At 38.3% G+C, this 17,192-nt stretch overlaps 1 protein-coding gene and 1 pseudogene across 11 annotated transcripts in view; one reads left to right on the forward strand and one right to left on the reverse strand.

Annotated features, from left to right (window-relative positions):
* The window catches only part of DCX (doublecortin), a 361,602-nt gene that overhangs the window by 125,220 nt on the left and 219,190 nt on the right, over window positions 1-17,192 (reverse strand). The window lies entirely within an intron of this gene.
* Window positions 2,739-17,192, forward strand: part of LOC122435771 — a 90,111-nt pseudogene continuing 75,657 nt past the window's right edge.

Genomic DNA, 17,192 nt, shown 5'->3' on the forward strand with positions numbered 1-17,192 from the left:
CACTGATTGGCTTCAATTAATTATAATTCACTTCCTCTGGATAAGAAAGAGTTCAGTGCCCTCCACCACCATCATGGCTACACAAAGGAAGGTTAAAAAAAGACCCTGGAGTTCTATTAGTGAGGAAAAAGTGGAAGTTACCAATAAGATTTGCTAAAGTATTTAACATTTCTGAACCTCATAGTGGAATTGTCATCATATATTTTTTCCTCAAAGAACTATTGTGACCGTTAAATGAGATAACTCTTGTCAAGTGCTCAATAAATGTCAGCTATTAATGTTGTGGTTGATGCTATTTGGTTTTAACTCATTATGTATCAATAGCTTGTTCTTTCCATATTTCCCTTATGTTGCTCACAGTTTGACATCAGTGCCTCAGAAGATGGCTATGGCATTTCTAAGCATCACGTGCAGATAATGTTTTTGATCTTCAGTTTCTCTATCTGTAAAACAGATATAATCATATTTACCTCATAGATTTGTTGTGAGGATTAAATAAGATCATTCATATACGAACTCAATAAAGTTAGCTATTGTTGCTGTTATTGACATAAATACCCTCTTGACAGTGCTTGGCATAATATCAAGCTCAAAGCAAGTGTTCAACAAATGGTAGCTCTTGTTGTAAATAAACATGTGCATATCTGTATAAGAAAGAGCTGGTAAATCTCCCTGACCTTGGGTTAAGTCAGACCTTCTTACACACAACATCAAAAGCAGAAATGACAAAAAAATACACTGGATCTCATCAAAATTAAAAATACTTGTGCTTCAAATGATACCATCAAGAATGTGAAAAGACAACCCACAAAACAGGAGGAAATATTTGGCAAATCATATAGCTGACAAGGAATTTGTATGTAGAATATACAAAGAACTCTAGCAACTCAAAAATTAAGAAACAAATAATCCAGTAAAAATAGAAAAGGCTATGAGAGACATATCTCCAAGTAAGATACACAAAAGGCCAATAATCACATGAAAAAGATGCTTAACATCATTAGTTTTTAGGGAAATGCAAATCAAAAACAAATGAGATATAGGACTTCCCTGGTGGTCAAGTGGCTAAGACTCCATACTCCCAAGGCAGGGAGCCCCAGTTCAATCCCAGGTCAGGGAACTAGATCCCGCATGCCACAACCAAAGAATCCCACGTGCCACAACAAAAATTGAAGATCCTGCATGCTGCAACTAAGACTTGGTGCAGCCACATAAATGAATAAATAAACAAGCATTATTAAAAAAAAACAACAAATGAGATACTACTTCATACCCACTAGGAGAGAAGAATCATAAAGGCAGATAATGAAAAATGTTGGCAAGAATGTAGAGAAATTAATAACCTATAATGGAAAAGAATCTGAAAAAGAATATATATGTATGTAACTAAAGCACTTTGCCATACACCTGAAACTAACACATTGCAAATCAACTATATGTCAATAAAAATTTTTAAAAAAGAATGTAGAGAAATTGGAATCATTATGCCCTGCTGATGGGAATATAAAATGGTGTAGCCAACATGGAAAACAGTCTGGCAATTCCTCAAATGACTAAACACAGAGTTACCATATGATCCAGCAATTCAACTCCTAGGTATATACTCAATAGAAATGAAAACATATGTGCACAGAAAAACTTGCACACAAATGTTCACAGCAGCATTATTCATAATAGCCAAAATGTGGAAATATAATAAATGCCCATCAACAGATGAATGGATAAACAAAATGTGCTACATCTATGTGATGGAATATTATGCAGCCATAAGAAGAAGATAAATACTGATACATGAAACAACATGGATGAACTATGAAAATATTATGACAAGTGAATAAAGACACAAAAGGACCTATATTGTATTTGTCCATTTATATAAAATACCCAGAATAGGCAAATCCTTAGAGACAGATTAATGGTTGCCAGGAGTAGGAATAGGGGAAAATGGGATTTACTGGTAATGAGTTTGGGGTTTCTTTATGGGGTGATGAAAATTCTAAAATGGATTATGATGATTGCACAACTGTGAATATACTAAAAACATTGAAGTTTACAAATAAATGGGTGGATTTTATGGTATGTAAATATCTCGATAAAACTATTTTTTTAAAAAAAATGGATCAAGCCTTGTTAGAAATACAAAGATGAATAAAACATTAGGGCACTCACATTCATAAGGAGGGCTAAAAAGTATACAAAAATAGCATTCCTGAATTCATTTTATGTCCCCACCCTCATTTGTCTTTCATTCCACTTTTAATTTACAGTATCTATTTGCATTCAATTTATTCTTACAAATCACTTAAAATACTTTCTAGAACTAGGTGGGTATTAAGTAAACAAATGACCTCAAACAGCGACAACACAGGTAAGAATGTGTTCAGTGTCATAAAAGAGGCACTGCTGAAGTGCTATGGGAGGAAGTAAAGAGCATTTCAAACAAGAGTGCCTTCCCTCCCAAAGCATCTTGGTGACCTTGCTCTCCTTATCAGCCACAGAAAAAAGAAGTCAGAAGTCATAAAATGGATCCCAGAGGGACATGAGCAGAGCCTGTCAGTAGATGTATGTGCAAATGTTATGGACTCTGAGAACATGGAGTGTGTTTAAAGATTTCATTCTTTGGAGGATTGGGCTCTGCTGGACTGTATCATGAGCTGCAACTAACTCAGTGGTAATATGAGGAAACTGATGCAAGCCTCTGGAGCTGGAATGTGCCTGAAACCTGCACCTGACGAGCAATGAGCATGTGGAGATGTGAAATTCTTGGACCATTAGGCAGGCCTACTGATGAACAGCCTGATACTGAGAGGTGAGTTTTCAGCATGGCAGCTTCTGGCTGAGCTCAGCTGTTGGTGCAGCAGGCACTGGGCTCTGTGCTCAGAAACTGTCAGAAGCATTATAATTAAACCTCCCTGCCTCCCCCTGACCAAGGCTGACAGCTGTGAGAGCAGAGCTGCTAGAAGAGGCACTTATATCCTTGAATCAATTCTGATCCAGGAAGGGGGTGGGAATCATTCCACCTCCACAATTTCCACAACAAAGGGCACTTCTATTCCTGGGAAACCCATGAGTCAGAGATGCCTAAGGCATCTTGGACAGAAGAAGTATTTCTTCACATTTGGAAAAAGATATGACAGCTACTTATAAACTTCTATATACATATCTTATGATCCAGCCATTCAATTATTCAGTATTTATTCAAGATAAATAAAAACATATATCCAAAAAAACTCATATATGATTGTTCAGAGAAGCTTTATTAGCCCAAACTGAAACAGACCAGATGTGCATCAAGGAAATAGTGGACTAGCTAACTGTGATCTATTTGCAAAATGAAATACTACTCAGCAATAAAAAGGAAGGAACTACTGATACAAGCAACATAGATGAATTTCAAAAATACATTAAATTAAAGTCTTGGGCTTCACTGATGGCTCAGTGGTAAAGAATCTGCCTGCCAATGCAGGAGACATAGATTTGATACCTGATCTGGGAAGATCCCACATGCCATGAAGCAACTAAGCCTGTTCACCACAACTACTGAAACTGTGCTCTAGAGCCTGAGAGCTGCAACTACTGAAGTGACTCGCCCTAGAGCCCGTGCTCCACAAGAGAAGCCACTGCAGTAAGAGGCCTGCACACCACAACTAGAGAAAAGCCCATGTAGTAATGAAGACCCAGCACAGCCAAAAATAAATAAATAAATAAAAATTATTTTTTCAGTCAAAGCTTAAAAAAAAGACATCTTACACAAAAGAATAAGATTTCATTTATATCAGGCAAAATCCATGGTGGAAAAATATTAGAACACTCATTATTAGGAGGGGAATTAGGAACAGGGAATAACTGGAAAGAAAATGAGGGAACTCTCTAAAGTGATGACTATGTTGTATCACTTCATAGGGATTTGGTTTCCAGAGGCACATGCATTTTTCAAAACTCAGTGAATACACATCAAAAAGAAAAACTGAATGGAAAATAAACTGAGAGATAAGTGTCATGTTGAGGGGAAGGGGAGATATGGGCTATTATTAAATTTTATTTTTTTTAAAGTCACTCAATTAAAAATGGCAAAATTCTTGAACATTTTACTGAAGGATGTGCAGAAAAGCAGATAATTCCACTCTAATGGCAGAAAGTGAAGAGGAACTGAAGAGCCTCTGGATGAAGGTGAAAGAGGAGAGTGAAAAAGCTGACTTGAAACTGAACATTAAAAAAACAAAGATCATGGCATCCAGTCCCATCAATTAATGGCAAATAGATGGGGAAAAAGGGAAAGTGGTAGCAGATTTTATTTTCTTGGGCTCCAAAATCACTGCAGACAGCAACTGCAGCCATGAAATTAAGACCCTTGCCCCTTGGAAGGAAAGCTATAACAAATAGCATATTAAAAAGCAGAAACATCACTTTGTCAACAAAGGTCCTTATAGTCAAAGCTATGGTTTTTCTAGTAGTCATGTACAGGCATGAGAGCTGGACAATAAAGAAGGCTGAGCACCAAAGAGTTGATGTTTTCAAACTGTGGTGCTGGAGAAGACTCTTGAGAGTCCCTTGGACACTAAGGAGATCAAACCAGTCAATCCTAAAGGAAATCAACTCCGAATATTCATTGGAAGGACTGATGCTGAGGCTGAAGCTCCAATACTGCGGATACCTGATGCAAAGAACTGACTCATTGGAAAAGACCCTGATGCTGGGAAAGATTGAAGGCAAAAGGAGAAGGGAGCGACAGAGGATGAGATGGTTGGATAGCATCACTGACTCAGTGGACATGAACTGAGCAAACTCCAGGAGACACTTAAGGAAGGGAAGCCTGGCATGCTGCAGTACATGGAGTTGCAAAGAGTTGGACGTGACTTAGTGACTGAACAACAACAAATGCAAATAAGCACATGAAGAAATGTCCATCATTTTCCATTAGAAAAATGCAAATTAAAGTCACAATGAGATTTCAAGCAACTGGAGCTCTTGTATATTTCTAGTGGGAATGTGAAACTGTACAGCCACTCTAGAAAATAGTTTGGTAGTTTCTTGTAAAGTTAAACATTCACTTACCATATGACTGAGTCATCCCACTCTTAGGTATTTACCCTAGAGAAATGAGAACTTCTGTTCACATAAAAATCTGTGTATGCAGCAAGAGTGGTTTATCTCTACTTCATGATGTCTGGGGCCTCAAGTGGAAAGTCTTGAATGGCTAGGGATGACTCAGAGGCCTGAGGACTGGAAGCATCTAGGGGCTTCTTCACCCACATGACTAGCACGTGAACTGGGATGACTCAGATATTGCTTAGTGGAAACTATAGTTAGCTATAGCACCTACAAATGGCCTCTCCATGGGAGAGTCCAGACAGTGAGTGTTCCAAGAGATCCAGGTGGAAATTGTGTGGCTTTCTCTGACCTAGCCTTGGAAGTCATAGAGTGTTACTTCCTCCACATTTTGTTGATTACTACAGGTCACTGAGGCTAATCCCAGACTCAAGGGGAGAAATATTAGACTCTACCTATTGATGGGGGAGTGGTAAGATCACACTGCAAAAGAGTATGTAGGGTGAGAGATATGGTATCTCTACCTTTGAAGAGTATAATCTGCCACAGTGAACAAATAAATGAATCTATGTGTAAGTCTAAATAGCCTTGGTTACAAAATCCAACAATAACAATAAAAAATAATTTGGGATGGTAAAAATAAAATGGAAATACAATACTTAATAGCAATACATGAAAAAAAAACCTATGCATGAATGTTTATAGCAGCTCTATTCATAATCTCCAAAACCCAGAAACAATGCAAATGTTCTTCACTAAGTGATAGATAAATGAACTGTATATTTATATAGTGGAGTATTGCTCAGTGATAGAAAGGAATGATGGAGAAGGCAATGGCACCCCACTCCAATATTCTTGTCTGGAAAATTCCATGGATGGAGGAGCCTGGTAGGCTGCAGTCCATGGGGTCGCAAAGAGTCAGATACGACTGACCGACTTCACTTTCACTTTTCACTTTCAGGCATTGGAGAAGGAAATGGCAACCCACTCCAGTACTCTTGCCTGGGAAATCCCAGGGATGGGGGAGCCTGGTGGGCTGCCATCTGTGGAGTCACACAGAGTCGGACACGACTGAAACGACTTAGCAGCAGCAGAAAGGAATGAACTCTTGATCCTTGCAACAACTTGGATGAATCTCAAAGATATTCTAATTGTTCAGGAATTAGTGATGATGGCTGCATTTTGTAAATGCACTAAAAATTTACCAAAACAATGTATTGTATACTTTAAAAGGATGAATTTTATGGTATGTAAACTGTATGCCAATTAAAAATGGGAGAAACATAATTTTCAGAAAAAGGTAAAATCATGGCTCTCAAACAAATATAAAAATGAATACATGTTTAAAGAATGAAGGAATTGACTTGCAAATAAAGGCAAAACTGTTTTTTTCCACAAAAAGGAGGGAAGTCAATCAAAACTTTTGGATACGACAGAGTTGGAATATCCATCAATGACCTACAATTTAGAAAGCAGTTTTGCTCTTTTCAAAACTGCTCAAAGACAATGAACCAGACTGAATCAGAGAGCCTGTAAGAGTGTGCTATTGATTATATATAATTTTCCATTAAAGGACAAAGTTTTTTCTACAATGTGTTATAGTTTATAGAAATGTATACAACCCAAGTCAACTTTATGCTAATTTAAAGTTTTAAAAATGAGTATTATTACAGTGACTTTTTGATAACAGATGACTAGAACAGAAATGGAATACCCAATAGGAACCTGTCGCAGTTGTCTACATTAAACACAATGGAAGCCAGTGTTAGGGTGGAGCCTGTGGACAATTACTACTGAGTCCAAGCTCATTTTGCTCTCTACACTACAGGCCAATAAATCCAGGAGATGAAGTGTTGAGGCAAGGAGTATGACTTCATTTGGAAAGTCCGTTGATTGAGAAAATGGCAGACCAGTCTCAAGATAACCATCTTATGGAGGTCTGGATGGCAGGTTCTTTTATAGAACAGAGGTGAGGAAATAAAGTAAAAAGGCCATTAATCTTGCAAATATCTCCTCGAGTGGCAAGCCTCAGGGAAGGGATGTGTTAATTTCTTCCTTCCTGCCATTCACAGGTGGACATGGCCCTGAACAAAAGCACTTTGGTTTAATATTCAGACAGAGGGGCAGGGTTCCCCCAGGCAGGCTGTTATGTATAAATAGTATCCTTTTAGTGAGCAAAAGCAATGGAAGCAAAAGTTAATGGTAAAAGATCCAACATCGAGTCAGAATTGGCTTTTTCCTGCAAAACAATGAGAAAAACTGATTTGAGTTTGTGAGGGTTAAATCACACAGTCAAAGGAAGTCAAGTTCAGGCCTGTTCAAACAGAGTAATTTATGAATTCAGAGGAAGCACATCCAGGGATAGATGTCCCTTTTCCAGGCCACTGTGTGAAAGGGACATGGATATCCCTTTTCCCAACCACCATGTGAGAGACCATCACTTTCCCTACCTCCATTCATGCAACTGAAATACCCTAGGGTATTTCCTCAAATAAGAAACATTTAGTAACAGACAGAAAAATACAATTATAGCAGCTTTATGCATAATAGCATAAGACTAGAAACAAGGCAGGTGCCAATTAACAGAAGAATGGATAAAATGTGGTGTCCTCAAACAACGAAATACTACTTAGTAATAAAAAGGAAAGAACTACTGATACATAACAAGTATGACTTAAATGCATTATGTAGAGTGAAAGAAGCCTTCTATAATGAGTACGTACTTTGTGATTCTATTATATTAAGTTCTAGGAGAGGCAGATCTAAGCACTGGCACAAAAATATAAGAATTCTGGTTATCTCTGAAGGGCACTGAGGGCAGGGACTATCTGGGAAAGAGTAGGAGTGAGATTTCTGATGATGCTATTCGGTATCTGGACAGAAGTTTGGATTACATATTTGTATATATATGTCAAAACTCAGCCAACATATCACTAACATATCAACATATCACTTCTGTTGTATGTAAGTTTTACATTAAAAGAACAAAAGAACCTTAGGAAATTACTGAACTCTAGCTAATAACATGCATTCTGAAATGTTTAGGGGGAAGTGTGCTGAAGTCTTCAACCTCCTTTGATATCAAAGGAGATCTCAAAATGATAAATACAGCAGATTGATGTGTGTATTAATAAGGTGGCTAGATGGAAAGTATGTTATAAAGCAAGTATAATAAAATGGAGACTCTAGAATCTATATGGTGGGTATACAAGTGCTCACTGAAAAATTCTCTCACCTTTTCTGAGTCTTTGAAAGTTTCCTAATAAAATGCTGGAAAAAAATTAACAGGAATCTTCCCCTCCCCTCCCCAAAAGCAACAACAAGATACTTCAAGAATCCAAGTCAGCAGGGCTCATTTAAAACTGAAACACATCACATGCTTTCAGCCTTAAGTAAGAACAAGGTGAAATAAGAAATTAATCAAGGGCAAAACTTGTGTCTTTGCAAATGATTTTCAGGGCTTTGATTTATTGTTTAGGAGGGAGGTAAGCACTCATTCCTCAGAAGAATCAGCATTTCTAGAAGAGAAAAGGGAGTCAAGTGCCTATTTTCTGGATTCATTTGTAAAGCTGTGTGGGCAAGTGCAAAAAATAAAAACAGAAAAAAAAAAAAAAAAAAAACCATGCACAAGCATATCCCAGGAGTCTTTCTCTCAGTCCCTAGTTTATGTACTGTGTATTTTATCAAGGATGTAGCAAAGGGCCTCCTGCTCCCTCTCTGAATCTTCCAAATTCTATCCCTGTCCTTTTCCCTAGATTGAAACCTGAAATCCATTTACAGATCCTAGCCTTAAGGTAAGGCTTTGATCCCAGCTAGGTGCAGGAAAGACTGTATGATGTAATTGCAAGATCTAAAGGCAGATACAGGGATGTGGTGGGGTGGGGTGGTATAAGAGTCTGGTGGGGAGGTTGGCTAATAATCTGGGAGTCTTGTGGGAAGGGGGAGAAGAAGGAGGAGGAAGGAGAAACCACTTTGATGATCCCCACACATCTGCACGAATAACCCAAATTAATATACAAATAATGTAATTTATATTAGACAAATTCAAAAGTTGTTTAAAGCCCAAAGGAAAAATACATTCTGCAATAATATAGTCACTCACATATAGTACATCTCCATCCAGAATGGAGATACATCCATCTACTTCTTTCTATGCATTCTTTTTAAATTTAATTTTTTATTTTGAGATAATTATAGATTCATATGCAGTAGTGAGAAAAAATGCTGAGAGGTCTCATGTAACAATTACCTAGTTTCCCCAAAGTTAACATCTTGCAAAACTATAGTGTAATATCAGCACTAGGATATTGGCATTGATACAGTCACAAAACAGAACAGTTTCATCACTGGAAAAAATCCCTCATGGTGCTCATTTATAGCTTCATCCACTTCCTTTATATATCCACCCACACAGCCTCTGGCAATCATTAATCTGTTCTCCATTTCTACAATTTTGTTATTTCAAGAATGTTATATAAATGAAGCATATAGTATGTAACCTTTGGGTTTGGCTTTTTTTCTCTTAGCATAATCCTCTGGAGATTCATCCAGGTTGTGTGTTTCAATAGAGTCTCTTGTAGAAATATATAGTTGGATCATGTTTCTTAAATCCATTCTAGAGTTTAATCCCTTCGTTTGAAGTATCTGCGGATAAGGAAAGGCTTCTGCCATTTTGCTTTGTTTTCTATATTACCATAACTTTTGTGCCTCATTGCCTCCTTTACTGCCTTTTTGTGATTCATTTATTTTTCTAGCATACTGTTTTGATTCCATTCTTGTTTGTTTTTATGTATATTTTAAAGTTGTTTCTTTTAGTGGTTATCTTGGGGATTACAATCACCATCTTAACATTTTTTTATAATTCTGCCTCCCTGACTCACTAGCTACGTGACCTTGGGCAAGTCTACGCTCCAGTTTCTTTTTTTTTTTTAATTTTTAAAAAATTTTATTCACTTATTTTTGGCTGTGCTGGGTCTTCATTGCTGCAAATGGGCTTTCTCTACTTACAGTGCAGTGGCTTCTCTTGTCGTGGAGCACAGTCTCTAGGCACGAGGGCTTCAGCAGTTGCTGCACATAGGCTCAGCAATTGTGGCTCAAGAAATCTAGAGTACAGACCCAGTAGTTATGGCCCATGGGCTTAATTGCCCACAGCATGTGAAATCTTCTCAGAGCAGGGATCGAACCCATGTTCCCTGCATTGGCCCACCAGGGAAGTCCCCATCTTAACTTTATAACAATCAGGTTTGAATTAATAACAACTTAGTTTCAATAGTGTAAAAACTATTTTATATTAAAAACTCCTTTACAGTTTCATACTCAATGTTGTTAGTGTTATACCTTATATCTTTACTCACTGTATGCCCAATAATATTGATTTATAATTATTGCTTTATTTACTGATTTTTTAAATCATACAGAAGGAAAAACGTAGTTTCAGGCAAAAAAAGTGCAATACTATTGACTTTCATCTTTACCTATATAGCTATTAATATGTTTATCTTTGAATACATTCCATAGTTCATGATGTATAATTCTTTTATATATTGCTGAGTTCTTAACAGTTCAAGGGTTTTTCCATCTATATTCATGAAGGATATTGGTCTGTAGTTTTCTTTCTTCCTTCCTTTCTTTCCTTTGTTCTTTCCTTCCTTCCTTCCTTAGTGCTATAACTTTCCCTCTCAGCACTGCTTTAGCTATCTATGTTCCACAAATTTTGATAAATTGTCTTTTCATTTTCACTCATTTCTTTATATATTTTTTTATTTCTTTTGGTCCCATGGATTATTTAGAATACTGTTGTTTACTTTCCAAGTATTTGTTGCTTTTCCTATTATCTTTATGTTATTAATTTCTAGCTTGATTCCTTTGTGGTCAAAGAATACATTTTGTATGATTTCTACTCTTTTTCTCTGACTGCTTTCAAGGATTTTTCTTTCTCTAGTTTTCATTACTTTAATTATGATGTATCTTGGCATAGACTACTCTGGTTTTGGCCTGAGGTTCACTTCTTGAATCAGTAGGTTTATGCTTCTTGCTAAATTTAGGAAGGTTTCAGTCATTATTTTTTAAAGTACCTTTCAAGGCTTGATCTCTTTTTCCTTTGCTTCTGGGAGTCTGAAGACACAAATGTAAGATATTTTGCTGTAGTACCACATGACCCTCTGGCTCTTTTTTCAGTCTTTTTTCTCTTTGTTGCTCAGATGGTGATTTTTATTGTACTATTTCCCTGTTCACTGAATCTTTCTTCTATATACTGCACTCTGCTGTTGAGCTATCCAATGGAACTTTTTATTTCAGTTACTTTATTTTTCAATTCCCAAATTAAAAAAAAATTGGTTCTTCTTTGTATCTTCTATTTATTGCTGAGATTTACTGTTTCTTGGCTGAAGTTTTCCTTTTTAAAAATGAGTTAACAGTGTTCAAAATTATGTTTTGGAGTGGTTCTATAATGGTTGCTTTAAAAGTGAAAGAAAATGAAGTCGCTCAGTTGTGTCTGACTCTTGCAACCCCATGGACTGTAGCCTACCTGGCTCCTCCATCCATGGGACTTTCCAGGCAAGAATACTGGAGTGGGTTGCCATTTCCTTCTCCAGGAGATCTTCCTGACCCAGGGATTGAACCTGGGTCTCCCGAATTGTAGGCAGATGCTTTACCGTTGGAGCCACCAGGGAAGTCCTTGCTTTAAAATCTTTGTCAAATAATGCTAACATATCTATCTTCTCTGTGTTGGCATCTATTGATTGTCTTTTTCACTCAGTTTGATGTATTCCTGGTTCTTGTCATGATGAGCAATTTTCAATTGACACCTGGACATTTTCATATTATGTTTTGAGTCTGGATCTTATTTAAAACTTCTGTTTAAGTTGACTTTATTTGACACCATTACACTGGGGGAAGGAGAGAGGGCCACCTCATTAGTGGATATAGAAATCCAAGTTTCCCATTTGGCCTGTGTTGACAGCGAAGTTAGGGAAGTGCTCCTCATTTTTGCTGTGTGGGGGTGGGACTTCTGGTTCTCCTTGCATTCAATTGACATAATGCTAGGCATAGTTTCATTACTCTCCACTAGGCTTCCTCCGAAAGCACTCCAGTACAGAATGTTAGGGACTCTTTGCTACTGCTCGTGGGCATGGAAGTCCAGGCCCTCCAGGTGGTCTCTCTGATATCATGGTGGAAGGAGGGCTCATTACTGCCTGGTAGGAATGAAAGTCACCCTATTAATATAATGAAAGACATCTTTATAATTTTCCTGACTTAGGCACTCTGTTCCAAAAATAGGTATAATGAAGACCAAATATATATTCTTAGTATAAACCAAAGTAGCACTATATAGTTGAGAAATCAAAACTGATACATGATATAATGGGTGTCTGTTACAAGAATTCCATCAAGTGTTGGATTGGCTGATACAAACACTACTGGTAGCAGGAGGAAAAGAGAATTCAGTGAATCAACACAAGGAGGTGAGAATGAGTGTAGCATTATTCCTGCAGACAGGGGTCTCTCTGCCTGACCGAAGATCTTTACGTAGGAGCAGGGAGAGTTGGTTGACTGGTGGTTGGTGGTGGGTAAGGGAGCAGATAGAGAGTAGACTAGAAAAATAAGAGAGAAGTATTTGTACTTAATGTGGTAAGCTGATGGGTTGGCACTTGCTGAAGGGACCACATGAGAGAAAAGCCAAGATGCAGCCATATTGGGGTTTTGCCCTCACTCCTTTAATAAGCTGGTTGGCAGTTGCAACTCTCCAGGCATAGTGGGTGAAATACGGTAAAGCAGAGAGACATCTCTATGTAAGGGACCATACCTAGAGAAGTAGTGGGGATAGGAGTCTGCAACAAGACTGATGACAGCCTAAGAGCTCCAGGATTAAGGAATCAGATTTAGAAAAATAATCTTTCTAGAGGAAAAAGGTAGTGATGCAAAGATACAAGAAATATAGTAAGATGACATCTATTTTATATATAAAGTTCTACCCCAGACCAGGAACTTTGGGGAAGCTCTTGATGTCAGATTTCATATCTTGTGTTCCCCCAAGTGCTTAGCACATGGTCTCATGCACTGATGATGTTCAACAAATTTGAGCATAAACAGAAACATTTGTTTTTATTTAGCTTTCTGGTCTGTGCAGTCTTAAGGATCCTAGAGTAGAATGACTGAGTAAAATAAGTCCATCATGGAAATGGTTATTGAGCATCTCCTATGTGCAAAGTACTGCTATTGAGCTAGTCAAAAACAAATCTTTGTTCAGGGGTGATGCAAGACCTTAACCAAAATTGCTGTTAGATTTTTAATACTATGTACCTCTTGGGTAAGCTACATATGTTTGTCTTCCTAGAAATATTAATAACACCTATGATTTCAACTTTCTTGGGCAGATACATTTAAGAGAGACAATACTGCATAATGGTTAAGAGCAGACTCTTGAGTCAGGTGGCCTGTGTTTAAATCTTTGCCATGTCAACTGTAGTTGCCATGATTTTTGTCAAGTTATTTACCTTTTCTATGCCTCCTTTTAATGAATTAAAAAATACGATAATAACAGTATCTACCACCCAAGATGTTGTGCAAAATTCACAATTAATGTAGGTGAAATGGTTCATTAGCTCTTGGCACATTGTATACTTTTTTTAAAAAGTTACCTTTATTGTTGCTACTTAATCCTTCTTAAACACTTGGTTATTTATTGATACTGGTTATTTATATATTAATTGCACATAGACCCTGAGCAATAGTCTTATTGACTATAAATATATTGTTCTTATAGCTTTATGATAACTGCTACTGTCCCTGTTGCTCAGTTGACAGAAACACTGAGAGATTGCTACTTGCAGACTTTGGGATCAGCTTGCCTTGGTTTCAATCTAAGTTCTGCTTTATACTAACTGTATGAGCTGCAACAAGTTATTTTAGCTCAACTGAGCCTTGTGTTTGTCACCTATGACTTAAGGATAATATTATACACCTCACAGGGCTGTTGTGAGACCTAAACTGGATGAGTGTAAAGTGGCAGAGTGACTGGCACAGAATAAGTGATTGACAGTAACCAAGTGGCACACACTGTAACTCTTGGGAGAGAGAGAAATTAGGGACTGAAACTCCCTCCTCCCAGCCAGAGTAAGAGCTCTGGTGTGGATCAAGAGTAAAATGAAGTTCTGGAGTCCACAGAGCCACACAATTAGACCACCCTGCTAGGGGTGGAATATAGGAATTATAAATAGAACTGGCTTAAGGCAAACAAACCCTTGCTTTCTTTTGGCTCTCTTGGAGCCCTTCTTTTCTGCATAGCTTTTTCTTTTTATTCTTTCTGATCCCAGAGGGCTGGAGCAATAAGACACCATTCCCAGGGTCTTGGAAATTTGGGCAGGACCAGGGTACAGAGACAGAGAGTGGGTGGCTTAGCCCATTTAGATCTTATAGAAAAGAGAGGGGTGATGAGAGACAGAGGGAATGGCAGAACAGTTTTCCTTATGGCATCCCTCCCTTCCCCCTGTTAGGCCAGGTTCTAAGATCCAGTGATGGGAGATATGGTGAGGGCCATGGAGAGGGGGACCAAACAGCCTCCTCAGCATCCTGCTCAGCTCGATCTCCTGTATGAGCTCCATGCAGGAGTGGGAAAAGGGAGTCCTTGTCTGCACACACAGTCCAATCCTTTGGACTAAAGTTCCACTGATTGACTAAACAGTGTTCCCTCAGTGCTATTTATCTCCTGAGTACTGTAGAGGTTTTGAAAAATGACCAAAAATCCATTGGAGCTCCTCCCATCAAGATGTGGAGTCTATCTTCCCCTCTAGGAGTCAAGGTGGCTTGTAATGGCTTCAACCAATACAATCTGACAGAAGTGATATTACACTACTTCTGATGGTAAGTCCTAAAAAACCAGGCAGCTTCTACCTGGTTCTTTTAAGATAATCTTTCTGAGGGAAGTCAGTTGCCCCTTAAGAAGTTACATAACCCTGAGATCACCATGCTGGAGAAGCCACAGTAGGCACCTCTGTTAATGCAGAGGTGTTTTAGAAGAAGCATCCAAATCAGATGTGCACTGTTCATTAGAATTCTAGAATTTGGAGGCATAAAGACCCTCAGAGGTCTTCTAGTTCAATTCCCTCATTGTACCATGAGAAAACTGAAGCTCAGAAAGTAGAAGTGATTTGGATACATTTTTTAAGCCACTAAGTGACAGAAGCAGAAAGAGAAACCTGGTTTTCCAAGTCCTAATCCAGAGTTATCCTCACCACGCTTGACATCAATGCCTCACAAACTTTCATTTGCACACAAATCATGTGGGGATCTTGTTTACCTTGGGAAATGCCATAAGGGTCCGAGACTGCTTTTGTAATAAACTTTCAGTTAATGTCAATGCTGCTCATCCTTGGACCACACCTTGAGTTAGCAAAGCTATTGGGCAAAATTAGAGGGAGAAGCTAACAAATCCTCTTTCTCTTAAAGTGTCAGCATCATAATCACTGTTTTATCATTTTCATCTTTTACTACATGCTTATTTTTCATTTGCCATCTCCTTATAGTCCCCCTTCCTTTTGAAGGTTTTGCCAAGTGCCTTGGTATTAGCACCAGGGGAAGATGAAACAAACATGTATAAGAAAAAAGATAAGAAATGTGATGGTATGGTTAAGTTCATTCTGCTTCTCCTTAGTGGATTTTGCAAAAAGTCTGTTGAAGGTAGAGGTAGAAATTGGCTCCAAAACAAGTTTGGGGGTTATTTCTGGATTTCCTGTTCCCTGTATTCATGGAAAATCCAGAGCATGCAGTATGAATATATAATAGTGTGCCCAGTTTTCTTGTGTGGTTTGTGGAAACTGGTCACATTGCTTTACAGCCGCACCACATATATTTAAAGGCTATAGCTATGCAATGGGGCTTCAGTCCAAATGATTCAGAAAATTGCTTCAATCCTTTACTCTGTCAGTAGAGTTCTGGCTGATACGTACAGAAGAAGTGGATGAAGAACAGAAACTTATGCCTTCTATTTATGCTAGTGATGACCTTCAACTTAAGTTAGATTATTTCCCTTCCCAATTTTAGAAAATATATGCTCACACTGAAGCTGGTTCGAAGTCTTTTCAGCTCTGTCACCCTGTTCACTTCCCTCTCTGCAATTCAGTTCCCTCATTTGTGAAATGAGGGATCGGACTACTTCTAAAGTTCTAATATTCCAATTATCGTCTTCAGGCCTGGATAGTGGTCACTGATGAGCAAGACAATGGTTAAGGCCATGAAAATATCTGCTTAAACCTTGTCCTCCAGGTTCTCTTACTTCCTAACTTCCTAAAGAAAGACATACACATTAGAAAGATTTTTAGCCACAAGAATTGAAACAATGCCTTTTCTGTTTATACCTTGGTTACCCAGAAATATAAATAAACCAGAACACTTCTCTCAGACATAAAAAAAAAAGGAGTTCTGGTAACCTGAGGCCTCACTCTGTTGAGCTTTTCTGCTTGTGCCCTTTATGCTTGTTGGTGACAACAAGCAGGACTGGGGTGGGACTGGGAGCAGCTGGAGTATGGACTCGGTGGGCTGCAGGGCAGGCTGACAATCATTTTTTCTTAAGAGGTGTCAGGAATGATCTTAGTCATATATAAAATGTGAGTGATGCCAGGAAATGTTTTGCAGTTCTTTCAAAGGAGATTCAGATTCAAATTCCTTTGTCACGAGTTTAGAAAGAGAGCAGAGAAGGAAATGTCAGGCTAAGGTTGACTCCCTTACCTTGAAACGTAGACCTTGGGGAGTGCCCTTGGTGAAGGAATTCTGTGACTGCCTAGTGCACTCAGTGTTTTAAGAACTAACTTGAATGCTTCTGGTCTCAGAAGAAATCAAAAAGCAACATTATATTATAAAATAGGAGCTAACCCAAATGGAACTGCACTGTTTCTCTATAGGTCCTCACTTCCCTATGGGTCCTCATCCTGGAGTTAGACACTGAGTGATTCATTTGTGTTTCTCTGGTGGTTTTGGGGTTTTTTTTGGGGGGGGGGTCTGGTTTTTTTTAAAACTGGCTTCTGTGACATTATTTCTCTGGGATCCAATTTTATAGAGCACAGGGTTTCTCAACCTTGGCACTGTTGACATTTGGGGCTGGGTAATTATTTGCTGTGGGGGATCTCCTGCGCATTGCAGGATGTTTA

Source organism: Cervus canadensis, chromosome X (assembly GCF_019320065.1).
Source record: "Cervus canadensis isolate Bull #8, Minnesota chromosome X, ASM1932006v1, whole genome shotgun sequence".
NCBI lineage: Eukaryota > Metazoa > Chordata > Mammalia > Artiodactyla > Cervidae > Cervus > Cervus canadensis.